The 26,841-nt window shown below is 44.2% G+C and overlaps 27 non-coding genes across 27 annotated transcripts; all 27 read right to left on the bottom strand.

Annotated features, from left to right (window-relative positions):
* Positions 1-4,871: 4,871 nt before the first annotated feature.
* Positions 4,872-4,989, bottom strand: LOC130468835 (5S ribosomal RNA). Its single transcript, XR_008929220.1, has one exon. It is a non-coding gene; the product is annotated as a 5S ribosomal RNA (ribosomal RNA).
* A 219-nt stretch (positions 4,990-5,208) lies between these two features.
* On the bottom strand, positions 5,209-5,327 carry LOC130468182 (5S ribosomal RNA). The gene has a single exon (XR_008928605.1). It is a non-coding gene; the product is annotated as a 5S ribosomal RNA (ribosomal RNA).
* A 220-nt stretch (positions 5,328-5,547) lies between these two features.
* On the bottom strand, positions 5,548-5,666 carry LOC130468613 (5S ribosomal RNA). Its single transcript, XR_008928998.1, has one exon. It is a non-coding gene; the product is annotated as a 5S ribosomal RNA (ribosomal RNA).
* Positions 5,667-6,108: 442 nt separating this feature from the next.
* On the bottom strand, positions 6,109-6,226 carry LOC130468834 (5S ribosomal RNA). Its single transcript, XR_008929219.1, has one exon. It is a non-coding gene; the product is annotated as a 5S ribosomal RNA (ribosomal RNA).
* Positions 6,227-6,445: 219 nt separating this feature from the next.
* On the bottom strand, positions 6,446-6,564 carry LOC130468854 (5S ribosomal RNA). The gene has a single exon (XR_008929239.1). It is a non-coding gene; the product is annotated as a 5S ribosomal RNA (ribosomal RNA).
* A 220-nt stretch (positions 6,565-6,784) lies between these two features.
* LOC130468612 (5S ribosomal RNA) lies at positions 6,785-6,903 on the bottom strand. The gene has a single exon (XR_008928997.1). It is a non-coding gene; the product is annotated as a 5S ribosomal RNA (ribosomal RNA).
* Positions 6,904-7,346: 443 nt separating this feature from the next.
* Positions 7,347-7,465, bottom strand: LOC130468786 (5S ribosomal RNA). Its single transcript, XR_008929171.1, has one exon. It is a non-coding gene; the product is annotated as a 5S ribosomal RNA (ribosomal RNA).
* A 219-nt stretch (positions 7,466-7,684) lies between these two features.
* Positions 7,685-7,803, bottom strand: LOC130468777 (5S ribosomal RNA). The gene has a single exon (XR_008929162.1). It is a non-coding gene; the product is annotated as a 5S ribosomal RNA (ribosomal RNA).
* Positions 7,804-8,025: 222 nt separating this feature from the next.
* On the bottom strand, positions 8,026-8,144 carry LOC130468713 (5S ribosomal RNA). The gene has a single exon (XR_008929098.1). It is a non-coding gene; the product is annotated as a 5S ribosomal RNA (ribosomal RNA).
* Positions 8,145-8,586: 442 nt separating this feature from the next.
* On the bottom strand, positions 8,587-8,705 carry LOC130468743 (5S ribosomal RNA). The gene has a single exon (XR_008929128.1). It is a non-coding gene; the product is annotated as a 5S ribosomal RNA (ribosomal RNA).
* Positions 8,706-8,924: 219 nt separating this feature from the next.
* Positions 8,925-9,043, bottom strand: LOC130468662 (5S ribosomal RNA). The gene has a single exon (XR_008929047.1). It is a non-coding gene; the product is annotated as a 5S ribosomal RNA (ribosomal RNA).
* Positions 9,044-9,263: 220 nt separating this feature from the next.
* Positions 9,264-9,382, bottom strand: LOC130468611 (5S ribosomal RNA). The gene has a single exon (XR_008928996.1). It is a non-coding gene; the product is annotated as a 5S ribosomal RNA (ribosomal RNA).
* Positions 9,383-9,824: 442 nt separating this feature from the next.
* On the bottom strand, positions 9,825-9,942 carry LOC130468833 (5S ribosomal RNA). Its single transcript, XR_008929218.1, has one exon. It is a non-coding gene; the product is annotated as a 5S ribosomal RNA (ribosomal RNA).
* Positions 9,943-10,161: 219 nt separating this feature from the next.
* LOC130468632 (5S ribosomal RNA) lies at positions 10,162-10,280 on the bottom strand. The gene has a single exon (XR_008929017.1). It is a non-coding gene; the product is annotated as a 5S ribosomal RNA (ribosomal RNA).
* A 220-nt stretch (positions 10,281-10,500) lies between these two features.
* LOC130468610 (5S ribosomal RNA) lies at positions 10,501-10,619 on the bottom strand. Its single transcript, XR_008928995.1, has one exon. It is a non-coding gene; the product is annotated as a 5S ribosomal RNA (ribosomal RNA).
* Positions 10,620-11,062: 443 nt separating this feature from the next.
* LOC130468751 (5S ribosomal RNA) lies at positions 11,063-11,181 on the bottom strand. Its single transcript, XR_008929136.1, has one exon. It is a non-coding gene; the product is annotated as a 5S ribosomal RNA (ribosomal RNA).
* Positions 11,182-11,400: 219 nt separating this feature from the next.
* LOC130468776 (5S ribosomal RNA) lies at positions 11,401-11,519 on the bottom strand. Its single transcript, XR_008929161.1, has one exon. It is a non-coding gene; the product is annotated as a 5S ribosomal RNA (ribosomal RNA).
* Positions 11,520-11,741: 222 nt separating this feature from the next.
* On the bottom strand, positions 11,742-11,860 carry LOC130468712 (5S ribosomal RNA). Its single transcript, XR_008929097.1, has one exon. It is a non-coding gene; the product is annotated as a 5S ribosomal RNA (ribosomal RNA).
* A 442-nt stretch (positions 11,861-12,302) lies between these two features.
* On the bottom strand, positions 12,303-12,421 carry LOC130468521 (5S ribosomal RNA). The gene has a single exon (XR_008928906.1). It is a non-coding gene; the product is annotated as a 5S ribosomal RNA (ribosomal RNA).
* A 219-nt stretch (positions 12,422-12,640) lies between these two features.
* On the bottom strand, positions 12,641-12,759 carry LOC130468778 (5S ribosomal RNA). Its single transcript, XR_008929163.1, has one exon. It is a non-coding gene; the product is annotated as a 5S ribosomal RNA (ribosomal RNA).
* A 213-nt stretch (positions 12,760-12,972) lies between these two features.
* LOC130468841 (5S ribosomal RNA) lies at positions 12,973-13,090 on the bottom strand. The gene has a single exon (XR_008929226.1). It is a non-coding gene; the product is annotated as a 5S ribosomal RNA (ribosomal RNA).
* Positions 13,091-13,534: 444 nt separating this feature from the next.
* Positions 13,535-13,653, bottom strand: LOC130468824 (5S ribosomal RNA). The gene has a single exon (XR_008929209.1). It is a non-coding gene; the product is annotated as a 5S ribosomal RNA (ribosomal RNA).
* A 221-nt stretch (positions 13,654-13,874) lies between these two features.
* LOC130468661 (5S ribosomal RNA) lies at positions 13,875-13,993 on the bottom strand. Its single transcript, XR_008929046.1, has one exon. It is a non-coding gene; the product is annotated as a 5S ribosomal RNA (ribosomal RNA).
* Positions 13,994-24,937: 10,944 nt separating this feature from the next.
* LOC130468664 (5S ribosomal RNA) lies at positions 24,938-25,056 on the bottom strand. Its single transcript, XR_008929049.1, has one exon. It is a non-coding gene; the product is annotated as a 5S ribosomal RNA (ribosomal RNA).
* Positions 25,057-25,275: 219 nt separating this feature from the next.
* On the bottom strand, positions 25,276-25,394 carry LOC130468656 (5S ribosomal RNA). Its single transcript, XR_008929041.1, has one exon. It is a non-coding gene; the product is annotated as a 5S ribosomal RNA (ribosomal RNA).
* A 219-nt stretch (positions 25,395-25,613) lies between these two features.
* On the bottom strand, positions 25,614-25,731 carry LOC130468840 (5S ribosomal RNA). Its single transcript, XR_008929225.1, has one exon. It is a non-coding gene; the product is annotated as a 5S ribosomal RNA (ribosomal RNA).
* A 443-nt stretch (positions 25,732-26,174) lies between these two features.
* On the bottom strand, positions 26,175-26,293 carry LOC130468133 (5S ribosomal RNA). The gene has a single exon (XR_008928573.1). It is a non-coding gene; the product is annotated as a 5S ribosomal RNA (ribosomal RNA).
* Between the last annotated feature and the right edge of the window lie 548 nt (positions 26,294-26,841).

Here is a 26,841-nt window from a genome sequence, read left to right as displayed (position 1 = left end):
TTTAATTATAAACAATAATTAAAACATACATTGAAGCATGCAAAGTCTAAACATTTATCATGAGTAATAACTTGAAAATTAAAGCAATCATGCAATTTCAACAAGTTATTAGCATTTTATTCGAATTTATTGTTCCGGCAGGTGTGAATAAAATGATTCCAAGATCCTAAAATCATTGAAGAACTAAGCACAGTTTGTCGACTTAATCCTAAAACATCTTAGGTAAGCAAAAGCCTTTTGCTAATAGTCTAGAAACTATTCTTGGTTGATAGGTACGTCTAAGAACTTATTAGGTAAACCTATCGATTTTGCCACGACATAAAAGGACTCCTTACTTATATCGTTGAGTTTCACCAAAACTAACATGTACTCACAATTATTTGTGTACCTTGCCCCTTTAGGACCAATAAGTAACACCTCGCTGAGCGAAAACTATTACTAGATTGATGTAAAGGATATCCAAGCAAGTGTATATTTTGGCATGGCACCTTATAACTCAATTTTTAAGTTTGGAACTTAAGGCTCTTACTATGTTGGTTAGATTTTAAGTGAACTAAAATCCTTAATCATGCAACATAATCAAGCTTTTGATCTCATGCATTTTAAGACATATTTAAAAGCAATAAATAACTTAAAACATGCATAAGATAAATGTGATCTAGTATGGCCCGACTTCATCTTGAAGCTTTAACTTCAAAGTCCGTCTTGAAAATCTCCGTGGGAGGCACCATTTTCTTCAAATAGGATAAGCTATAATTAAAACTAATTACAACTATTTGATGGTACGCAGACCATATTTGAATTGAAAAACAACTTTGGTACTTTAGACCAATTACATTCAAATTAATGGTACGCAGACCATATTTTCTATCCTATTTGGGCCATACTAGTCACTTCATAACCTGCGAAACAGTACATATACAATATATACCATTCACCCATTCATTATCATGAATGGCCCACATAGCTGGTTAGTAAAACACATTATGCATCACGTAAACATTTGCAGCAATTAATCAAGGGCACCAATAATCTACCAATTATTCAGTCCTTATTAATTCTAATCAAGTTGTTTTAACCTTAAGGATTTGTAGACCTAATCGAGAGTTTATGACTAAAAGGGCTCCCACTTAAACCAATAAATTCATATGCTTTACTAATTTTAAACATAAAAATGTATTTCTAGTCTAACCGGAAACATACAAATTTAATTAAAATTTAAACCTCATATAAATTTATAATTGAATCCAAAAGTTTAATTTAATTTCAGTCGTATTTAAATTAATTCATGATTTTAATTTTAGTAAAATAATTAGAATAAATAAAATTTATAATAATTACAATATTCAAAATCAAAATCCAAGAAAATAATTTAAATTATTAATTTTAAAATTAATTAAAATTACGTAAACTGAAAAATTTCAAATTAAACATTCAAAACGATCTAATCGCAACGCAAACACCCTACGCATCGCACGCCCATGGGCCGCACGCACACAGCCATCGCTGGCCATGTGCGCGCAGCCCATACGCTCGTCGCATAGCTGCTGCATCTCCATCGCAAGCCATCGCACGCTGTGGTGCTTGCTGCGCGCGCGCCAGCGCTCGACGCACGCGAGCCATCGCTCGCTTTGCGCGCTCGCCAGCGCACGCTGCGCGCGCTCAATCGTTCGCTGTGCGCGCGAGCCATTGCTCGCTGTGCGCGCGAGCAATTGCGCGCGTTCAACGCTGGGCGCAGCGCTCGTGGCACGCGAGCTTGCGCTCGCTGCGCGCGAGGCTGCGCGCGCTTGCGCGAGGCAGTGCGCGTTGTGGCGCAGCTCGCTTGCTGCCCACACGCGACTGCCATGGCTTGCCTTTCGCCCATGCCCATACGTCCATAGCTCGTGGCCCACGACACAAGGCAGGGCTGCTGCCTTGTGCTCGTGCACCATGCCTTGCTCATTGCATTCATGCCGCACGGGCGACGAGCTCCCTTGCTCGTCGTCGCATGCCCGCACTATACAACACCCCTTAAGGGTAACACGAAGCGTCCATTGCTTTGTGCGTGCAAGTTATATGAACGAATCGCATAAAAAATTTAAAATTTATATTTAAAATTAATGACAAATTAATAAATAATATTAAATTCATAATTTTAGGGCGAAAAATCGAAAATTTATTATTCAATTGATTTCCGATTATTATGGATTCAAGCCTAGGTCATAAAAATTTAAAATTTATCATAAATTTACAATTTTTATGGTGGTTTTTAATCATAGGTTTCTAATTAAATTATAATTAATTATGAAAATCAAATTAATTCTAAATTATTCTAATTTTCAACAAATTAATCATAATTACAAATTAGATTGCATAATTAACAAGGCTAGGCATTCAAACTTGTTAAAAATATACAGTAGGTCAATCAAAAATTCAAGATTTATCAACAAGAATCGCAAATATTTAATTTAACATCTTAAATTTACGAAATTTTGCATTCGAAAAACTAAAACCTTCGAAAAGTCATAGTTAGGCTTCGAATTTTAGAATGCCTTTTACATGCGGAATTGACACAAAAATCACTCGATTTGGATGAGTAACGAAGAAACTGCCGAAAAACTGCGTACGTATAATTAAATAAACGCAATTTGCAATTAATTAACAATTACGAAAATTAATCACCCCTTTTAATTCTTGCAAATTTGTAATATTTAACCATGTTCATGCAATTTAGATTATGAAAATAATAAGGGGCTCGTGATACCACTGTTAGGTTATGATACATATGACAATTCATAAATCATGCGGAAAAACCATTTAGCCAGGAACACATATTATTTACACATAATCATATAGCATAATTTAGATGCATACTCTTTGTTGCGTGCCTTCCCTAGCTGCGCCCGAACCGAACAAGAACAAGTCTTTAGGACTCCAAGTGTCGTCCCTCCGTAGATAGTCCACAGCACGTCCGGATCCGCCTTAAGATTGACCAACTAGAATCGCCCTTAAGGTACTAGAATTTTCGGCACTCTTAGGTAAGAAATATGACTGAATTTTTCTCTCAAAACTCACTTTAAATACTTGAATTAATCTCTGAAAATATGTGACCCTAGGCACGTATTTATAGAGTTATGGAAAGGGAATTGGAATCCTAGTAGGATACGAATTAATTAAACTTAGAATCCTACAAGAACTCTAATTAATTAATTTATCCTTTTAGGAATAGGAATTTAATCATATACTAATTCTAATAGTTTTAGGAATCGTGCATGAACACAAACTCACACACACACGGCAGCCACGATGGGCCGCCCATGCGTGTGCGTGCGAGCAGCAGCCCACGCAGCGAGGCCATGGCCTTGGCGCGCGCTGGGCCTGCCTTGCGGTGGGCTTGGGCGCTGCCTTGGCTGGGCGCGTGTTTGGCTTGCTGGGCGATGGCCCGACTTCGTGCTGGGCCTTCGTCCGGCAGGCCTCGTCCGATGCTAATTCGTACGATACGATTCCGATTAAATTCCCGGTTCCGGAATTCATTTCCGATACGAACAATATTTAATATTTCTGATTCCGGAATCAATTTCCGTTTCGAACAAATATTTAATATTTCCGTTTCCGGAATTATTTTCCGATTCCGATAATATTTCCAATTCTGACAATATTTCCGTTTCCGGCAATATTTCCGATTCTGGTAATATTTCCATTTCCGATAATATTTTCCGATACGTACCATGTTTCCGTTTCCGGCAACATCTACGACTTGGATAATATTTATATTTCCGATACGATCCATATTTCCGTTTCCGGCAATATCATCGTTTCCGGAGTATTCATTTCTTGCCTGTGACGATCTCAGCTCCCACTGAAACCAAGATCCGTCGATTCCGAATATCCATAGATGGAGTATCTAATGCCATTAAATACTTGATCCGTTTACGTACTATTTGTGTGACCCTACGGGTTCAGTCAAGAGTAAGCTGTGGATTAATATCATGAATTCCACTTGAACTGAAGCGGCCTCTAGCTAGGCATTCAGCTCACTTGATCTCACTGAATTATTAACTTGTTAATTAATACTGAACCGCATTTATTAGACTTAACATAGAATGCATAATTGGACCAAGGGCATTATTTCCTTCACACCCATCCTAGTACTACTCTCGCCCAAGCACGCTTAACTGCGGAGTTCTGACGGGATCCGGTGCATTAGTGCTGGAATGATCGCACCTAAACACTTACTGCGCTCATTTCATTATAACCCAAACCCGACCCGACCCGACCCCCTTTTCTGTTCGGAATGCCGTAACTTTGCTCCCGGTTCTCGGAACTCCGCCGTTCTTTTTCCAAGTTCCTTATTTCTCGACCACCTACGCTCCGCAACCTCGTTTTACCTCGGAAAAAAGGCACCGTCGTCGGAAAAAAATAAAAAACGGAATTTTGCGAAAAAAGGGGTAAACACTTACTGCGCTCATTTCATTATAACCCAAACCCGACCCGACCCGACCCCCTTTTCTGTTCGGAATGCTGTAACTTTACGCCCGGTTCTCAGAACTCCGCCGTTCTATTTCCAAGTTCCTTATTTCTCGACCACCTACGCTCCGCAACCTCGTTTAACCTCGGAAAAAAGGCACCGTCGTCGGAAAAAAATAAAAAACGGAATTTGGCGAAAAAAGGGTTAAACACTTACTGCGCTCATTTCATTATAACCCAAACCCGACCCGACCCGACCCCTTTTCTGTTCGGAATGCCGTAACTTTGCGCCCGGTTCTCGGAACTCCGCCGTTCTTTTTCCAAGTTCCTTATTTCTCGACCACCTATGCTCCGCAACCTCGTTTGACCTCGGAAAAAAGGCACCGTCGTCGGAAAAAAATAAAAAACGGAATTTGGCGAAAAAAGGGGTGCAACACGAGGACTTCCCAGGAGGTCACCCATCCTAGTACTACTCTTGCCCAAGCACGCTTAACTCGGAGTTCTGATGGGATCCGGTGCATTAGTGCTGGTATGATCGCACCCAAACACTTACTGCGCTCATTTCATTATAACCCAAACCCGACCCGACCCGACCCCCTTTTCTGTTCGGAATGTCGTAACTTTGCGCCCGGTTCTCGGAACTCCGCCGTTCTTTTTCCAAGTTCCTTATTTCTCGACCACCTACGCTCCGCAATCTCGTTTCACCTCGGAAAAAAGGCACCGTCGTCGGAAAAAAATAAAAAACGGAATTTGGCGAAAAAAGGGGTGCAACACGAGGACTTCCCAGGAGGTCACCCATCCTAGTACTACTCTCGCCCAAGCACGCTTAACTGCGGAGTTCTGATGGGATCCGGTGCATTAGTGCTGGTATGATCGCACCCAAACACTTACTGCGCTCATTTCATTATAACCCAAACCCGACCCGACCCGACCCCCTTTTCTGTTCAGAATGTCGTAACTTTGCGCCCGGTTCTCGGAACTCCGCCGTTCTTTTTCCAAGTTCCTTATTTCTCGACCACCTACGCTCCGCAACCTCGTTTGACCTCGGAAAAAAGGCACAGTCGTCGGAAAAAAAATAAAAAACGGAATTTGGCGAAAAAAGGGGTGCAACACGAGGACTTCCCAGGAGGTCACCCATCCTAGTACTACTCTCGCCCAAGCACGCTTAGCTGCGGAGTTCTGATGGGATCCGGTGCATTAGTGCTGGTATGATCGCACCCAAACACTTACTGCGCTCATTTCATTATAACCCAAACCCGACCCGACCCGACCCCCTTTTCTGTTCGGAATGCTGTAACTTTACGCCCGGTTCTCAGAACTCCGCCGTTCTATTTCCAAGTTCCTTATTTCTCGACCACCTACGCTCCGCAACCTCGTTTAACCTCGGAAAAAAGGCACCGTCGTCGGAAAAAAATAAAAAACGGAATTTGGCGAAAAAAGGGTTAAACACTTACTGCGCTCATTTCATTATAACCCAAACCCGACCCGACCGGACCCCTTTTCTGTTCGGAATGCCGTAACTTTGCGCCCGGTTCTCGGAACTCCGCCGTTCTTTTTCCAAGTTCCTTATTTCTCGACCACCTATGCTCCGCAACCTCGTTTGACCTCGGAAAAAAGGCACCGTCGTCGGAAAAAAATAAAAAACGGAATTTGGCGAAAAAAGGGGTGCAACACGAGGACTTCCCAGGAGGTCACCCATCCTAGTACTACTCTTGCCCAAGCACGCTTAACTCGGAGTTCTGATGGGATCCGGTGCATTAGTGCTGGTATGATCGCACCCAAACACTTACTGCGCTCATTTCATTATAACCCAAACCCGACCCGACCCGACCCCCTTTTCTGTTCGGAATGTCGTAACTTTGCGCCCGGTTCTCGGAACTCCGCCGTTCTTTTTCCAAGTTCCTTATTTCTCGACCACCTACGCTCCGCAATCTCGTTTCACCTCGGAAAAAAGGCACCGTCGTCGGAAAAAAATAAAAAACGGAATTTGGCGAAAAAAGGGGTGCAACACGAGGACTTCCCAGGAGGTCACCCATCCTAGTACTACTCTCGCCCAAGCACGCTTAACTGCGGAGTTCTGATGGGATCCGGTGCATTAGTGCTGGTATGATCGCACCCAAACACTTACTGCGCTCATTTCATTATAACCCAAACCCGACCCGACCCGACCCCCTTTTCTGTTCAGAATGTCGTAACTTTGCGCCCGGTTCTCGGAACTCCGCCGTTCTTTTTCCAAGTTCCTTATTTCTCGACCACCTACGCTCCGCAACCTCGTTTGACCTCGGAAAAAAGGCACAGTCGTCGGAAAAAAAATAAAAAACGGAATTTGGCGAAAAAAGGGGTGCAACACGAGGACTTCCCAGGAGGTCACCCATCCTAGTACTACTCTCGCCCAAGCACGCTTAGCTGCGGAGTTCTGATGGGATCCGGTGCATTAGTGCTGGTATGATCGCACCCAAACACTTACTGCGCTCATTTCATTATAACCCAAACCCGACCCGACCCGACCCCCTTTTCTGTTCGGAATGCCGTAACTTTGCGCCCGGTTCTCGGAACTCCGCCGTTCTTTTCCCAAGTTCCTTATTTCTCGACCACCTACGCTCCGCAACCTCGTTTAACCTCGGAAAAAAGGCACCGTCGTCGGAAAAAAATAAAAAACGGAATTTGGAGAAAAAAGGGGTAAACACTTACTGCGCTCATTTCATTATAACCCAAACCCGACCCGACCCGACCCCCTTTTCTGTTCGGAATGCCGTAACTTTGCGCCCGGTTCTCGGAACTCCGCCGTTCTTTTTCCAAGTTCCTTATTTCTCGACCACCTACGCTCCGCAACCTCGTTTGAGCTCGGAAAAAAGGCACCGTCGTCGGAAAAAAATAAAAAACGTAATTTGGCGAAAAAAGGGGTGCAACACGAGGACTTCCCAGGAGGTCGCCCATCCTAGTACTACTCTCGCCCAAGCACGCTTAAGTGCGGAGTTCTGACGGGATCCGGTGCATTAGTGCTGGTATGATCGCACCCAAACACTTACTGCGCTCATTTCATTATAACCCAAACCCGACCCGACCCGACCTCCTTTTCTGTTCGGAATGTCGTAACTTTGCGCCCGTTTCTCTGAACTGCGCCGTTCTTTTTCCAAGTTCCTTATTTCTCGACCACCTACGCTCCGCAACCTCGTTTGACCTCGGAAAAAAGGCACCGTCGTCGGAAAAAAATAAAAAACGGAATTTGGCGAAAAAAGGGGTGCAACACGAGGACTTCCCAGGAGGTCACCCATCCTAGTACTACTCTCGCCCAAGCTCGCTTACCTGCGGAGTTCTGATGGGATCCGGTGCATTAGTGCTGGTATGATCGCACCCAAACACTTACTGCGCTCATTTCATTATAACCCAAACCCAACCCGACCCGACCCCCTTTTCTGTTCAGAATGTCGTAACTTTGCGCCCGGTTCTCGGAACTCCGCCGTTCTTTTTCCAAGTTCCTTATTTCTCGACCACCTACGCTCCGCAACCTCGTTTGACCTCGGAAAAAAGGCACCGTCGTCGGAAAAAAAATAAAAAAAACGGAATTTGGCGAAAAAAGGGGTGCAACACGAGGACTTCCTAGGAGGTCACCCATCCTAGTACTACTCTCGCCCAAGCACGCTTAACTGCGGAGTTCTGATGGGATCCGGTGCATTAGTGCTAGTATGATCGCACCCAAACACTTACTGCGCTCATTTCATTATAACCAAACCCGACCCGACCCGACCCCCTTTTCTATTCGGAATGCCGTAACTTTGCGCCCGGTTCTCGGAACTCCGCCGTTCTTTTTCCAAGTTCCTTATTTCTCGACCACCTACGCTCCGCAACCTCGTTTAACCTCGGAAAAAAGGCACCGTCGTCGGAAAAAAATAAAAAACGGAATTTGGCGAAAAAAGGGGTAAACACTTACTGCGCTCATTTCATTATAACCCAAACCCGACCCGACCCGACCCCCTTTTCTGTTCGGAATGCCGTAACTTTGCGCCCGGTTCTGGGAACTCCGCCGTTCTTTTTCCAAGTTCCTTATTTCTCGACCACCTACGCTCCGCAACCTCGTTTGACCTCGGAAAAAAGGCACCGTCGTCGGAAAAAAATAAAAAACGGAATTTGGGGAAAAAAGGGGTGCAACACGAGGACTTCCCAGGAGGTCACCCATCCTAGTACTACTCTCGCCCAAGCACGCTTAACTGCGGAGTTCTGATGGGATCCGGTGCATTAGTGCTGGTATGATCGCACCCAAACACTTACTGCGCTCATTTCATTATAACCCAAACCCAACCCGGCCCGACCCCCTTTTCTGTTCAGAATGTCGTAACTTTGCGCCCGGTTCTCGGAACTCCGCCGTTCTTTTTCCAAGTTCCTTATTTCTCGACCACCTACGCTCCGCAACCTCGTTTGACCTCGGAAAAAAGGCACCGTCGTCGGAAAAAAATAAAAAACGGAATTTGGAGAAAAAAGGGGTGCAACACGAGGACTTCCCAGGAGGTCACCCATCCTAGTACTACTCTCGCCCAAGCACGCTTGACTACGGAGTTCTGATGGGATCCGGTGCATTAGTGCTGGTATGATCGCACCCAAACACTTACTGCGCTCATTTCATTATAACCCAAACCCGACCCGACCCGACCCCCTTTTCTGTTCAGAATGTCGTAACTTTGCGCCCGGTTCTCGGAACTCCGCCGTTCTTTTTCCAAGTTCCTTATTTCTCGACCACCTACGCTCCGCAACCTCGTTTGACCTCGGAAAAAAGGCACAGTCGTCGGAAAAAAAATAAAAAACGGAATTTGGCGAAAAAAGGGGTGCAACACGAGGACTTCCCAGGAGGTCACCCATCCTAGTACTACTCTCGCCCAAGCACGCTTAGCTGCGGAGTTCTGATGGGATCCGGTGCATTAGTGCTGGTATGATCGCACCCAAACACTTACTGCGCTCATTTCATTATAACCCAAACCCGACCCGACCCGACCCCCTTTTCTGTTCGGAATGCTGTAACTTTACGCCCGGTTCTCAGAACTCCGCCGTTCTATTTCCAAGTTCCTTATTTCTCGACCACCTACGCTCCGCAACCTCGTTTAACCTCGGAAAAAAGGCACCGTCGTCGGAAAAAAATAAAAAACGGAATTTGGCGAAAAAAGGGTTAAACACTTACTGCGCTCATTTCATTATAACCCAAACCCGACCCGACCCGACCCCTTTTCTGTTCGGAATGCCGTAACTTTGCGCCCGGTTCTCGGAACTCCGCCGTTCTTTTTCCAAGTTCCTTATTTCTCGACCACCTATGCTCCGCAACCTCGTTTGACCTCGGAAAAAAGGCACCGTCGTCGGAAAAAAATAAAAAACGGAATTTGGCGAAAAAAGGGGTGCAACACGAGGACTTCCCAGGAGGTCACCCATCCTAGTACTACTCTTGCCCAAGCACGCTTAACTCGGAGTTCTGATGGGATCCGGTGCATTAGTGCTGGTATGATCGCACCCAAACACTTACTGCGCTCATTTCATTATAACCCAAACCCGACCCGACCCGACCCCCTTTTCTGTTCGGAATGTCGTAACTTTGCGCCCGGTTCTCGGAACTCCGCCGTTCTTTTTCCAAGTTCCTTATTTCTCGACCACCTACGCTCCGCAATCTCGTTTCACCTCGGAAAAAAGGCACCGTCGTCGGAAAAAAATAAAAAACGGAATTTGGCGAAAAAAGGGGTGCAACACGAGGACTTCCCAGGAGGTCACCCATCCTAGTACTACTCTCGCCCAAGCACGCTTAACTGCGGAGTTCTGATGGGATCCGGTGCATTAGTGCTGGTATGATCGCACCCAAACACTTACTGCGCTCATTTCATTATAACCCAAACCCGACCCGACCCGACCCCCTTTTCTGTTCAGAATGTCGTAACTTTGCGCCCGGTTCTCGGAACTCCGCCGTTCTTTTTCCAAGTTCCTTATTTCTCGACCACCTACGCTCCGCAACCTCGTTTGACCTCGGAAAAAAGGCACAGTCGTCGGAAAAAAAATAAAAAACGGAATTTGGCGAAAAAAGGGGTGCAACACGAGGACTTCCCAGGAGGTCACCCATCCTAGTACTACTCTCGCCCAAGCACGCTTAGCTGCGGAGTTCTGATGGGATCCGGTGCATTAGTGCTGGTATGATCGCACCCAAACACTTACTGCGCTCATTTCATTATAACCCAAACCCGACCCGACCCGACCCCCTTTTCTGTTCGGAATGCCGTAACTTTGCGCCCGGTTCTCGGAACTCCGCCGTTCTTTTCCCAAGTTCCTTATTTCTCGACCACCTACGCTCCGCAACCTCGTTTAACCTCGGAAAAAAGGCACCGTCGTCGGAAAAAAATAAAAAACGGAATTTGGAGAAAAAAGGGGTAAACACTTACTGCGCTCATTTCATTATAACCCAAACCCGACCCGACCCGACCCCCTTTTCTGTTCGGAATGCCGTAACTTTGCGCCCGGTTCTCGGAACTCCGCCGTTCTTTTTCCAAGTTCCTTATTTCTCGACCACCTACGCTCCGCAACCTCGTTTGAGCTCGGAAAAAAGGCACCGTCGTCGGAAAAAAATAAAAAACGTAATTTGGCGAAAAAAGGGGTGCAACACGAGGACTTCCCAGGAGGTCACCCATCCTAGTACTACTCTCGCCCAAGCACGCTTAAGTGCGGAGTTCTGACGGGATCCGGTGCATTAGTGCTGGTATGATCGCACCCAAACACTTACTGCGCTCATTTCATTATAACCCAAACCCGACCCGACCCGACCTCCTTTTCTGTTCGGAATGTCGTAACTTTGCGCCCGTTTCTCTGAACTGCGCCGTTCTTTTTCCAAGTTCCTTATTTCTCGACCACCTACGCTCCGCAACCTCGTTTGACCTCGGAAAAAAGGCACCGTCGTCGGAAAAAAATAAAAAACGGAATTTGGCGAAAAAAGGGGTGCAACACGAGGACTTCCCAGGAGGTCACCCATCCTAGTACTACTCTCGCCCAAGCTCGCTTACCTGCGGAGTTCTGATGGGATCCGGTGCATTAGTGCTGGTATGATCGCACCCAAACACTTACTGCGCTCATTTCATTATAACCCAAACCCAACCCGACCCGACCCCCTTTTCTGTTCAGAATGTCGTAACTTTGCGCCCGGTTCTCGGAACTCCGCCGTTCTTTTTCCAAGTTCCTTATTTCTCGACCACCTACGCTCCGCAACCTCGTTTGACCTCGGAAAAAAGGCACCGTCGTCGGAAAAAAAATAAAAAAAACGGAATTTGGCGAAAAAAGGGGTGCAACACGAGGACTTCCTAGGAGGTCACCCATCCTAGTACTACTCTCGCCCAAGCACGCTTAACTGCGGAGTTCTGATGGGATCCGGTGCATTAGTGCTAGTATGATCGCACCCAAACACTTACTGCGCTCATTTCATTATAACCAAACCCGACCCGACCCGACCCCCTTTTCTATTCGGAATGCCGTAACTTTGCGCCCGGTTCTCGGAACTCCGCCGTTCTTTTTCCAAGTTCCTTATTTCTCGACCACCTACGCTCCGCAACCTCGTTTAACCTCGGAAAAAAGGCACCGTCGTCGGAAAAAAATAAAAAACGGAATTTGGCGAAAAAAGGGGTAAACACTTACTGCGCTCATTTCATTATAACCCAAACCCGACCCGACCCGACCCCCTTTTCTGTTCGGAATGCCGTAACTTTGCGCCCGGTTCTGGGAACTCCGCCGTTCTTTTTCCAAGTTCCTTATTTCTCGACCACCTACGCTCCGCAACCTCGTTTGACCTCGGAAAAAAGGCACCGTCGTCGGAAAAAAATAAAAAACGGAATTTGGGGAAAAAAGGGGTGCAACACGAGGACTTCCCAGGAGGTCACCCATCCTAGTACTACTCTCGCCCAAGCACGCTTAACTGCGGAGTTCTGATGGGATCCGGTGCATTAGTGCTGGTATGATCGCACCCAAACACTTACTGCGCTCATTTCATTATAACCCAAACCCAACCCGGCCCGACCCCCTTTTCTGTTCAGAATGTCGTAACTTTGCGCCCGGTTCTCGGAACTCCGCCGTTCTTTTTCCAAGTTCCTTATTTCTCGACCACCTACGCTCCGCAACCTCGTTTGACCTCGGAAAAAAGGCACCGTCGTCGGAAAAAAATAAAAAACGGAATTTGGAGAAAAAAGGGGTGCAACACGAGGACTTCCCAGGAGGTCACCCATCCTAGTACTACTCTCGCCCAAGCACGCTTGACTACGGAGTTCTGATGGGATCCGGTGCATTAGTGTTGGTATGATCGCACCCAAACACTTACTGCGCTCATTTCATTATAACCCCACCCGACCCGACCCCCTTTTCTGTTAAGAATGCCGTAACTTTGCGCCCGGTTCTCGGAACTCCGCCGTTCTTTTTCCAAGTTCCTTATTTCTCGACCACCTACGCTCCGCAACCTCGTTTGACCTCGGAAAAAAGGCACCGTCGTCGGAAAAAAATAAAAAACGGAATTTGGCGAAAAAAGGGGTGCTACACGAGGACTTCCCAGGAGGTCACCCATCCTAGTACTACTCTCGCCCAAGCACGCTTAACTCGGAGTTCTGATGGGATCCGGTGCATTAGTGCTGGTATGATCGCACCCAAACACTTACTGCGCTCATTTCATTATAACCCAAACCCGACCCGACCCGACCCCCTTTTCTGTTCGGAATGCGGTAACTTTGCGCCCGGTTCTCGGAACTCCGCCGTTCTTTTTCCAAGTTCCTTATTTCTCGACCACCTACGCTCCGCAACCTCGTTTAACCTCGGAAAAAAGGCACCGTCGTCGGAAAAAAAATAAAAAACGGAATTTGGCGAAAAAAGGGGTAAACACTTACTGCACTCATTTCATTATAACCCAAACCCGACCCGACCCGACCCCCTTTTCTGTTCGGAATGCCGTAACTTTGCGCCCGGTTCTGGGAACTCCGCCGTTCTTTTTCCAAGTTCCTTATTTCTCGACCACCTACGCTCCGCAACCTCGTTTGACCTCGGAAAAAAGGCACCGTCGTCGGAAAAAAATAAAAAACGGAATTTGGCGAAAAAAGGGGTGCAACACGAGGACTTCCCAGGAGGTCACCCATCCTAGTACTACTCTCGCCCAAGCTCGCTTAACTGCTGAGTTCTGATGGGATCCGGTGCATTAGTGCTGGTATGATCGCACCCAAACACTTACTGCGCTCATTTCATTATAACCCAAACCCGACCCGACCCGACCCCCTTTTCTGGTCAGAATGCCGTAACTTTGCGCCCGGTTCTCGGAACTCCGCTGTTCTTTTTCCAAGTTCCTTATTTCTCGACCACCTACGCTACGCAACCTCGTTTGACCTCGGAAAAAAGGCACCGTCGTCGGAAAAAAAATAAAAAAACGGAATTTGGCGAAAAAAGGGGTGCAACACGAGGACTTCCCAGGAGGTCACCCATCCTAGTACTACTCTCGCCCAAGCACGCTTAACTGCGGAGTTCTGATGGGATCCGGTGCATTAGTGCTGGTATGATCGCACCAAAACACTTACTGCGCTCATTTCATTATAACCCAAACCCGACCCTGTGAGGTTATGATACATATGACAATTCATAAATCATGCGGAAAAACCATAAACCCAGGAAAACATATTATTTACACATAATCATTTAGCATAGATTAGATGCATACTCTTTGTTGCGTGCCTTCCCTAGCTGCGCCCGAACCGAACAAGAACAAGTCTTTAGGACTCCAAGTGTCGTCCCTCCGTAGATAGTCCACAGCACGTCCGGATCCGCCTTAAGATTGACCAACTAGAATCGCCCTTAAGGTACTATTATTTTCGGCACTTTATAGGCAAATGTGTGACGGAATTTTTCTCTCAAAAACTCACTTTGAATACTTTGAAACTTGTGTTATAAATTGTGAGCCCTAGCCTCATATTTATAGCGGTATGGAAAGGGAATCGAAATCCTATTCAGATACAAATTAATTAAACCTAGAATCCTACAAGAATTCTAATTTAATTAATTTATCAAATAGAATTAGGAATTTAATCATTAACCGAACTCTGCATGTTTTAGGAAACGTGCACGAACACAAACACTTGCACACACACGCACGGCAGCCACGATGGGCCCCATGCGTGCGCGCGAGCAGCAGCCCACTCAGCGCCCGCGCGCGCTGCGCGCTGTGCGCGCTGCGCGCTGCGCGCAGCCTGCTGGGCCTGGCATGGCTGTTTGTGCGGCGCGCTTGGCTTGCTGGGCGATGGCCTGGCTTCGTGCTGGGCCTCGTCCGGCAGGCCTCGTCCGATGCTTATTCGTACGATGCGCTTCCGATTAAATTTTCCGATTCCGGAATTCATTTCCGATACGAACAATATTTAATATTTCCGATTCCGGAATTAATTTCCGTTTCGAACAAATATTTAATATTTCCGTTTCCGGAATTATTTTCCGATTCCGGTAATATTTCCGATTCTGACAATATTTCCGTTTCCGGCAATATTTCCGATTCTGGCAATATTTCCATTTCCGATAATATTTTCCGACACGTACCATGTTTCCGTTTCCGGCAACATCTACGACTTGGATAATATTTATATTTCCGATACGATCCATATTTCCGTTTCCGGCAATATCATCGTTTCCGGAGTATTCATTCCTTGCCTGTGACGATCTTAGCTCCCACTGAAACCAAGATCCGTCGGTTCCGAATATTCATAGATGGAGTATTTAATGCCATTAAATACTTGATCCGTTTACGTACTATTTGTGTGACCCTACGGGTTCAGTCAAGAGTAAGCTGTGGATTAATATCATTAATTCCACTTGAACTGAAGCGGCCTCTAGCTAGGCATTCAGCTCACTTGATCTCACTGAATTATTAACTTGTTAATTAATACTGAACCGCATTTATTAGACTTAACATAGAATGCATACTTGGACCAAGGGCATTATTTCCTTCAGTCTCCCACTTGTCCTTAGGGACAAGTGTGCATTTCCTAATTCCTTTGTCGCTCGATGCTTGCTCTTGAACATAAGGTAAGAGTTGTCATCCTTATTATGTCCAGAGGTGTTCCTCGGTTTCAGAGTTCAACTGATCAAATAAACAGATAATCATAGCCTATGATTCATCCGAGCACGGCCATGCATTTCACAGTTTCTAGCTCTCCGAGTGGCCTTGTACAACTTTTAAGCATCTCATCCCGATTTATGGGAGGACAATCCCAATCTTGCGATCTTGAGATTAGACTTCGTTTGATAGGTGATTACCTGAGCGTTGCCTTTATAGCCTCCTTTTACGGTGCGACGGTTGGTCAACGTCAAAGCAACCAGTTCTCAAACAAGTAATCTCAAATCACTCAGGTATTGAGGATTTAGTGTCTAATAATTTAATGAAATTTACTTATGACAGACTTTCATCTCTTACAGTAAAGTTTCATAGGTCTTGTCCGATACTAGTCTTCCCAAAGTAAGTATCTATGCAAATGATTATGACATTGCCATGTCCACATAGTTCAAGAAACAGAACTACTAGTCATCTTGCATTCTAATCGTCTAACGTTTTCTATGCGTCCAATTTTACAGAAAACTCCGATTAGGGACCATTTTCAACCTTTGACATTCAAGTTCACTTGATAGACATTTCTTAGTCACAGGACTGGTCCTGACAGTCTATCTTGAATATATCGTCAAATTGAAGGGACTCATCATTTAATAAACCACAAATTAAATGGAAAAATGAATTCCTTTCATTTATTGTGAATGATTAACCAATAATGTTTTACAAAGATTTAAACTCTAAAACTTTAAAACATTAAACAGAGACATCAAAGCCATTCTCCAATATGCTTGATTCCCATAGCTGCAGTGTGCGAGTTGTGCTTCGCTTGCGGCAGAGGTTTAGTTAATGGATCTGATATGTTGTCATCAGTTCCAATTTTGCTTATCTCGACTTCTTTTCTTTCAACGAACTCTCGTAGAAGGTGAAATCTACGAAGTACATGCTTGACTCTCTGGTGGTGTCTAGGCTCTTTTGCCTGTGCAATAGCTCCGTTATTATCACAATACAGGGCTATTGGTCCTTTAATGGAGGGGACTACACCAAGTTCTCCTATGAACTTCCTTAGCCATATAGCTTCCTTTGCTGCTTCATGTGCAGCAATGTACTCCGCTTCAGTTGTAGAATCCGCAATGGTGCTTTGCTTAGCACTTTTCAGCTTACTGCTCCTCCGTTGAGGCAGAAGACAAACCCAGACTGTGATCTGAAATCATCTTTGTCGGTTTGGAAACTTGCGTCCGTATAGCCTTTAACAATTAATTCATCATCTCCACCATAGACCAGGAAGTCATCTTTGTGCCTTTTCAGGTACTTCAGAATGTTCTTGGCAGCAGTCCAATGCGCCTCTCCTGGGTCTGACTGGTATCTGCTCGTAGCACTGAGTGCGTACGCAACATCCGGGCGTGTACATATCATAGCATACATTATTGAACCAATCAATGATGCATATGGAATCCCATTCATTCGTCTACGCTCATCAAGTGTTTTTGGGCACTGAGTCTTGCTTAGAGTCATTCCATGAGACATGGGTAGGTAGCCTCGCTTGGAGTCCGCCATCTTGAACCTATCAAGCACCTTATTGATATAAGTGCTTTGACTAAGTCCAATCATCTTTTTAGATCTATCTCTGTAAATCTTGATGCCCAATATGTACTGTGCTTCTCCTAGATCCTTCATCGAAAAACATTTCCCAAGCCAAATCTTGACAGAGTTCAACATAGGAATGTCATTTCCGATAAGCAATATGTCGTCGACATATAATACTAGGAAAGCAATTTTGCTCCCACTGACCTTCTTGTATACACAAGATTCGTCCGCGTTCTTGATGAAACCAAAGTCACTGACTGCTTCATCAAAACGTATATTCCAGCTCCTGGATGCCTGCTTCAATCCGTAGATTGACTTCTTTAGCTTGCATACCTTTTTAGCATTCTTTGGATCCTCAAAACCTTCAGGCTGTGTCATAAACACAGTTTCTGTTAAAACGCCGTTTAAGAAAGCAGTTTTGACATCCATCTGCCATATTTCGTAATCGTAATATGCAGCGATTGCTAACATTATTCGAATAGACTTTAGCATTGCAACTGGTGAAAAGGTTTCATCGTAATCCACACCGTGGACTTGCCTGTAACCTTTTGCAACCAATCTAGCTTTGAAAACTTCAAGTTTCCCATCCTTGTCCTTTTTCAGTTTGAAAACCCATTTGCTTCCAATGGCTTGGTAGCCATCTGGCAAATCGACCAAATCCCATACTTGGTTTTCAGACATGGAGTCTAATTCAGATTGTATGGCTTCTTGCCATTGCTTGGAGCTAGGGCTCGTCATAGCTTGCTTGTAAGTCGCAGGTTCATCACTTTCAAGTAATAGAACGTCATAGCTCTCGTTCGTCAAAATACCTAAGTACCTTTCCGGTTGAGATCTATATCTTTGCGATCTACGCGGGGTAACATTTCTAGATTGACCATGATTCTCACCAGATTCTTCTAAAGATCTCTGAGTTTCATCCTGAATGTCATCTTGAGCATTCTCTAGAGTTTGTTGTTCGACTCGAATTTCTTCGAGGTCTACTTTTCTCCCACTTGTCATTTTGGAAATGTGATCCTTCTCCAAAAAGACACCATCTCGAGCAACAAACACTTTGTTCTCAGATGTATTGTAGAAGTAATACCCCTTTGTTTCCTTTGGATAGCCCACAAGGATACATTTGTCAGATTTTGGATGAAGTTTGTCTGAAATTAATCGTTTGACGTATACTTCACATCCCCAAATCTTAAGAAAAGACACATTTGGAGGCTTTCCAAACCATAATTCGTATGGAGTCTTTTCGACAGCTTTAGACGGAGCTCTATTTATAGTGAGTGCAGCTGTATTTAGTGCATGTCCCCAAAATTCTAATGGAAGTTCGGCCTAACCCATCATTGACCTGACCATGTCTAGCAAGGTTCTGTTCCTCCGTTCCGACACACCGTTCCATTGTGGTGTTCCAGGAGGAGTCAATTCTGATAGAATTCCACATTCTTTCAGATGGTCATCAAATTCATAGCTCAGATATTCACCGCCTCTATCAGACCGCAGTGCCTTAATCTTCTTGCCTAATTGATTCTCTACTTCACTCTGAAATTCCTTGAATTTGTCAAAGGATTCAGACTTATGCTTCATTAGGTAGACATAACCATACCTACTGAAGTCATCAGTGAAAGTGATAAAGTAGCTGAAACCACCTCTAGCATTTGTACTCATTGGTCCACATACATCTGTATGGATTAAACCCAATAGTTCATTTGCTCTTTCTCCAACTTTAGAGAAAGGTTGCTTCGTCATTTTTCCAAGTAAACATGACTCGCATTTACCATAATCCTCTAAGTCAAATGGTTCTAGAATTCCTTCCTTTTGAAGTCTTTCTAAGCGTTTCAAGTTTATATGGCCTAATCGACAATGCCACAGATAGGTGAGATCTGAATCATCCTTTTTGGCCTTTTTGGTATTTATGTTATATACTTGTTTGTCGTGATCTAATAAATAAAGTCCATTGACTAATCTAGCAGATCCATAAAACATCTCTTTAAAATAAAACGAACAACTATTGTCGTTTATTATAAAGGAAAATCCCTTAGCATCTAAGCAAGAAACTGAAATGATGTTTTTAGTAAGACTTGGAACATGGAAACATTCTTCCAGTTCCAAAACTAGCCCGGAGGGCAACGACAAATAGTAAGTTCCTACAGCTAATGCAGCAATCCGTGCTCCATTTCCCACTCGTAGGTCGACTTCACCCTTGCTTAACTTTTTACTTCTTCTTAGTCCCTGTGGATTGGAACATAAGTGTGAGCCACAACCTGTATCTAATACCCAAGAAGTTGAATTAGCAAGTATACAGTCTATAACGAAAATACCTGAAGATGGAACGACTGTTCCGTTCTTCTGATCTTCCTTTAGCTTCAAGCAATCTCTCTTCCAATGCCCCTTCTTCTTGCAGTAGAAGCATTCGGATTCAGAAGTGGGTTGACTGACCTTTCTCTTTGCAGATTTGGCGCCAGTTTGCTTAGTTGGGCTGGCTTTGTTGCCACCTTTCTTAGCATTCCTCTTCTTTCCAGATTTCTTGAACTTGCCCCCACGCACCATAAGCACATCCTGCTTATCACTTTTGAGCGTCTTTTCAGCGGTCTTCAGCATACCGTGAAGCTCAGTGAGCGTTTTGTCCAGACTATTCATACTGTAGTTCAGTTTGAACTGATCATACCCGTTATGAAGAGAATGGAGGATGGTGTCTATAGCCATTTCCTGAGAAAATTTCTGATCCAGCCGACTCATATTCTCAATGAGTCCAATCATTTTGAGAACATGTGGACTTACGGGCTCGCCTTTCTTAAGCTTGGTCTCAAGAATTTGCCTATGAGTCTCGAATCTTTCGACTCGAGCCAGATCTTGGAACATGTTCTTCAACTCACTGATGATTGTGAAAGCATCTGAGTTGATGAACGTTTTCTGCAGATCCGCACTCATGGTGGCGAGCATTAGACATTTCACATCCTTGTTGGCATCAATCCAACGATTGAGGGCTGCCTGAGTGACCCCGTCGCCTGCAGCTTCGGGCATCGCCTCATCTAGGACATACTCCTTTTCTTCCTGCATAAGAACTATTTGCAAGTTCCTTTTCCAGTCAAGGAAGTTTTTCCCGTTCAACTTCTCCTTTTCGAGAATTGATCGAATGTTGAATGAATTGTTGTTTGCCATATTAAAAACTACAATTGAAAAGAATAAACAAATAAATAACCATTCACAGTTTCTCTTAATAAACTTAAATTCTAGCATACATGCATAATTCAATGTTTATTAAGCATTTTATTCAATTTATGTGTTCCGGCAGGTGTGAATAAAATGATTCCAAGATCCTAAAATCATTGAAGAACTAAGCACAGTTTGTCGACTTAATCCTAGAACATCTTAGGTAAGCAAAAGCCTTTTGCTAACAGTCTAGAAACTATTCTTGGTTGATAGGTACGTCTAAGAACTTATTAGGTAAACCTATCGAATTTGCCACGACATAAAAGGACTCCTTACTTATATCGTTGAGTTTCACCAAAACTAACATGTACTCACAATTATTTGTGTACCTTGCCCCTTTAGGACCAATAAGTAACACCTCGCTGAGCGAAAACTATTACTAGATTGATGTAAAGGATATCCAAGCAAGTGTATATTTTGGCATGGCACCTTTTAACTCAATTTTTAAGTTTGGAACTTAAGGCTCTTACTATGTTGGTTAGATTTTAAGTGAACTAAAATCCTTAATCATGCAACATAATCAAGCTTTTGATCTCATGCATTTTAAGACATATTTAAAACAATAAATAACTTAAAACATGCATAAGATATTTGTGATCTAGTATGGCCCGACTTCATCTTGAAGCTTTGACTTCAAAGTCCGTCTTGAAAATCTCCGTGGGAGGCACCATTTTCTTCAAATAGGATAAGCTATAACTAATTACAACTATTTGATGGTTCGCAGACCATATTTGAATTGAAAAATAACTTTGGTACTATAGACCAATTACATTCAAATTAATGGTACGCAGACCATATTTTCTATCCTATTTGGGCCATACTAGTCACTTCATAACCTGCAAAACAGTACATATACAATATATACCATTCACCCATTCATTATCATGAATGGCCCACATAGCTGGTTAGTAAAACACATTATGCATCACGTAAACATTTGCAGCAATTAATCAAGGGCACCAATAATCTACCAATTATTCAGTCCTTATTAATTCTAATAAAGTTGTTTTAACCTTAAGGATTTGTAGACCTAATCAAGAGTTTATGACTCAAAAGCGCTCCCACTTAAACCAATAAATTCATATGCTTTACCAATTTTAAACATAAAAATGTATTTCTAGTCTAACCGGAAACATACAAATTTAATTAAAATTTAAAGCTCATATAAATTTATAATTGAATCCAAAAAGTTTAATTTAATTTCAGTCGCATTTAAATTAATTCATGATTTTAATTTTAGTAAAATAATTAGAATAAATTACATTTATTATAATTATAATATTCAAAATTAAAATCCAAGAAAATAATTTAAATTATTAATTTTAAAATTAATTAAAATTACGTGAACTGAAATTTTCAAATTAAACATTCAAAACGATCTAATCGTAACGCAAACACCCTACGCGTTGCACGCCCATGGGCCGCACGCACACATCCATTGCTGGCCATGTGCGCGCAGCCCATGCGCTCGTCGCATAGCTGCTGCATCCCTATCGCAAGCCTCCGCACGCATTGGTGCTCGCTGCGCGCGCCAGCGCTCATCGCACGCGAGCTATCGCTCGCAGTGCGCGCGCGACATCGCTCGCTGGGCGCGCGACATCGCTCGCTGGGCGCGCGAGCCATCGCTCGCTGGGCGCGCGACATCGCTCGCTATGCGCGCGAGCCATCGCTCGCTGGGCGCGCGACATCGCTCGCTGGGCGGGCGACATCGCTCGCTGTGCGTGCGAGCAATGCTAGGCGCAGCGCTCGTGGCACGCGAGCTTGCGCTCGCTGCGCGCGAGGCTGCGCGCTCTTGTGCGAGGCAGCGCGCGTTGTGGCGCAGCTCGCTTGCTGCCCACACGCGACTGCCTTGGCTCGCCCTACGCCCATGCCCATTCGTCCATTGGTCGTGGCACACGACACAAGGCAGGGCTGCTGCCTTGTGCTCGTGCACTACGCCCTTGCTCATTGCATTCGTGCCGCATGGGCGACGAGCTCCCTTGCTCGTCGTCGCATGCCCGCATTATGCAACACCCCTTAAGGGTAACACGAAGCGTCCATTGCTTTGTGCGTGCAAGTTATATGAACGAATCGCATAAAAATTTAAAATTTATATTTAAAATTAATGACAAATTAATAAATAATATTAATTTCATAATTTTAGGGCGAAAAATCGAAAATTTATTATCCAATTGATTTCCGATTGATATGGATTTAAGTCTAGGTCATAAAAATTTAAAATTTATCGTAAATTTACAATTTTTATGGTGGTTTTTAATCATAGGTTTCTAATTAAATTACAATTAATTATGAAAATCAAATTAATTCTAAATTATTCTAATTTTCAACAAATTAATCATAATTACAAATTAGATTGCATAATTAACAAGACTAGGCATTCAAACTTGTTAAACATATGCAGTAGGTCAATCAAAAATTCAAGATTTATCAACAAGAATCGCAAATATTTAATTTAACATCTTAAATTTACGAAATTTTGCATTCGAAAAACTAAAACCTTCGAAAAGTCATAGTTAGGCTTCGAATTTGAGAATTCTGAGTTCGGCAGAAAAATAGTATTTTTGTCAAAATTTTAGAATGCCTTTTACATGCGGAATTGACACAAAAATCACTCCATTCGGATGAGTAACGAAGAAACTGCCGAAAAAACTGCGTACGTATAATTAAATAAACGCAATTTGCAATTAATTAACAATTACGAAAATTAATCACCCCTTTTAATTCTTGCAAATTTGTAATATTTAACCATGTTCATGCAATTTAGATTATGAAAATAATAAGGGGCTCGTGATACCACTGTGAGGTTATGATACATATGACAATTCATAAATCATGCGGAAAAACCATAAACCCAGGAAAACATATTATTTACACATAATCATTTAGCATAGATTAGATGCATACTCTTTGTTGCGTGCCTTCCCTAGCTGCGCCCGAACCGAACAAGAACAAGTCTTTAGGACTCCAAGTGTCGTCCCTCCGTAGATAGTCCACAGCACGTCCGGATCCGCCTTAAGATTGACCAACTAGAATCGCCCTTAAGGTACTATTATTTTCGGCACTTTATAGGCAAATGTGTGACTGAATTTTTCTCTCAAAAACTCACTTTGAATACTTTGAAACTTGTGTTATAAATTGTGAGCCCTAGCCTCATATTTATAGCGGTATGGAAAGGGAATCGAAATCCTATTCAGATACAAATTAATTAAACCTAGAATCCTACAAGAATTCTAATTTAATTAATTTATCAAATAGAATTAGGAATTTAATCATTAACCGAACTCTGCATGTTTTAGGAAACGTGCACGAACACAAACACTTGCACACACACGCACGGCAGCCACGATGGGCCCCATGCGTGCGCGCGAGCAACAGCCCACTCAGCGCCCGCGCGCGCTGCGCGCTGCGCGTGCTGTGCGCGCTGTGCGTGCTGTGCGCGCTGTGCGCGCTGCGCGCTGCTCGCAGCCTGCTGGGCCTGGCCTTGCGCTGGGCCTGGCATGGCTGTTTGTGCGGCGCGCTTGGCTTGCTGGGCGATGGCCTGGCTTCGTGCTGGGCCTCGTCCGGCAGGCCTCGTCCGATGCTTATTCGTACGATGCGCTTCCGATTAAATTTTCCGATTCCGGAATTCATTTCCGATACGAACAATATTTAATATTTCCGATTCCGGAATTAATTTCCGTTTCGAACAAATATTTAATATTTCCGTTTCCGGAATTATTTTCCGATTCCGGTAATATTTCCGATTCTGACAATATTTCCGTTTCCGGCAATATTTCCGATTCTGGCAATATTTCCATTTCCGATAATATTTTCCGACACGTACCATGTTTCCGTTTCCGGCAAGATCTACGACTTGGATAATATTTATATTTCCGATACGATCCATATTTCCGTTTCCGGCAATATCATCGTTTCCGGAGTATTCATTCCTTGCCTGTGACGATCTTAGCTCCCACTGAAACCAAGATCCGTCGGTTCCGAATATTCATAGATGGAGTATTTAATGCCATTAAATACTTGATCCGTTTACGTACTATTTGTGTGACCCTACGGGTTCAGTCAAGAGTAAGCTGTGGATTAATATCATTAATTCCACTTGAACTGAAGCGGCCTCTAGCTAGGCATTCAGCTCACTTGATCTCACTGAATTATTAACTTGTTAATTAATACTGAACCGCATTTATTAGACTTAACATAGAATGCATACTTGGACCAAGGGCATTATTTCCTTCAGACCCGACCCGACCCCCTTTTCTGTTCGGAATGCCGTAACTTTGCGCCCGGTTCTCGGAACTCCGCCGTTCTTTTTCCAAGTTCCTTATTTCTCGACCACCTACGCTCCGCAACCTCGTTTAACCTCGGAAAAAAGGCACCGTCGTCGGAAAAAAATAAAAAACGGAATTTGGCGAAAAAAGGGGTAAACACTTACTGCGCTCATTTCATTATAACCCAAACCCGACCCGACCCGAACCCCTTTTCTGTTCGGAATGCCGTAACTTTGCGCCCGGTTCTCGGAACTCCGCCGTTCTTTTTCCAAGTTCCTTATTTCTCGACCACCTACGCTCCGCAACCTCGTTTGACCTCGGAAAAAAGGCACCGTCGTCGGAAAAAAATAAAAAACGGAATTTGGCGAAAAAAGGGGTGCAACACGAGGACTTCCCAGGAGGTCACCCATCCTAGTACTACTCTCGCCCAAGCACGCTTAACTGCGGAGTTCTGATGGGATCCGGTGCATTAGTGCTGGTATGATCGCACTCAAACACTTACTGCGCTCATTTCATTATAACCCAAACCCGACCCGGCCCGACCCCCTTTTCTGTTCAGAATGTCGTAACTTTGCGCCCGGTTCTCGGAACTCCGCCGTTCTTTTTCCAAGTTCCTTATTTCTCGACCACCTACGCTCCGCAACCTCGTTTGACCTCGGAAAAAAAGCACCGTCGTCGGAAAAAAATAAAAAACGGAATTTGGCGAAAAAAGGGGTGCAACACGAGGACTTCCCAGGAGGTCACCCATCCTAGTACTACTCTCGCCCAAGCACGCTTTACTGCGGAGTTCTGATGGGATCCGGTGCATTAGTGCTGGTATGATCGCACCCAAACACTTACTGCGCTCATTTCATTATAACCCAAACCCGACCCGACCCGACCCCCTTTTCTGTTAAGAATGCCGTAACTTTGCGCCCGGTTCTCGGAACTCCGCCGTTCTTTTTCCAAGTTCCTTATTTCTCGACCACCTACGCTCCGCAACCTCGTTTGACCTCGGAAAAAAGGCTTCGTCGTCGGAAAAAAATAAAAAACGGAATTTGGCGAAAAAAGGGGTGCTACACGAGGACTTCCCAGGAGGTCACCCATCCTAGTACTACTCTCGCCCAAGCACGCTTAACTCGGAGTTCTGATGGGATCCGGTGCATTAGTGCTGGTATGATCGCACCCAAACACTTACTGCGCTCATTTCATTATAACCCAAACCCGACCCGACCCGACCCCCTTTTCTGTTCGGAATGCCGTAACTTTGCGCCCGGTTCTCGGAACTCCGCCGTTCTTTTTCCAAGTTCCTTATTTCTCGACCACCTACGCTCCGCAACCTCGTTTAACCTCGGAAAAAAGGCACCGTCGTCGGAAAAAAATAAAAAACGGAATTTGGCGAAAAAAGGGGTAAACACTTACTGCGCTCATTTCATTATAACCCAAACCCGACCTGACCCGACCCCCTTTTCTGTTCGGAATGCCGTAACTTTGCGCCCGGTTCTGGGAACTCCGCCGTTCTTTTTCCAAGTTCCTTATTTCTCGACCACCTACGCTCCGCAACCTCGTTTGACCTCGGAAAAAAGGCACCGTCGTCGGAAAAAAATAAAAAACGGAATTTGGCGAAAAAAGGGGTGCAACACGAGGACTTCCCAGGAGGTCACCCATCCTAGTACTACTCTCGCCCAAGCACGCTTAACTGCGGAGTTCTGATGGGATCCGGTGCATTAGTGCTGGTATGATCGCACCCAAACACTTACTGCGCTCATTTCATTATAACCCAAACCCGACCCGACCCGACCCCCTTTTCTGTTCGGAATGCCATAACTTTGCGCCTGGTTCTCGGAACTCCGCCGTTCTTTTTCCAAGTTCCTTATTTCTCGATTGGGGCGATTGTTTTTCAAGTTGTGTGTATATATAAATGTATTACCAATTGAGTACACAAACCCTCGCTCAAGAACGCGATTGGCGATTTTATTTTTTCAAATTGTGTATTTTTTCGTGATCTATACAACGCAAACTCACCAGACCAAATATGAACTTATGTACTCAAGTGGTAATACATTTTTATATATATATATATAAACCTATTTTAAATTACACAATTACCATTATGCCCCTAGAACTCACAATCTCCCACTTACAGGATTTTTTTCGCAATTCTAATTTTACAAACCCCCTACTGTGTAGGGAGTTTGCGTCGCATAGATCTCGAAAAAATACGCGATTTGAAAAAAAAAATCGCCCCGATCGGACAACCGGAGACCAAGTTACGGGCCTTTCGGCCCTCCGAAGTTT

The sequence above is a fragment of the Spinacia oleracea genome, chromosome 2 (genome assembly GCF_020520425.1).
Source record: "Spinacia oleracea cultivar Varoflay chromosome 2, BTI_SOV_V1, whole genome shotgun sequence".
In the NCBI taxonomy this organism is placed as follows: domain Eukaryota; kingdom Viridiplantae; phylum Streptophyta; class Magnoliopsida; order Caryophyllales; family Amaranthaceae; genus Spinacia; species Spinacia oleracea.
The sequence above is the reverse complement of the archived record's forward strand: the minus strand, read 5'-3'. Positions and strand labels throughout refer to the sequence as shown.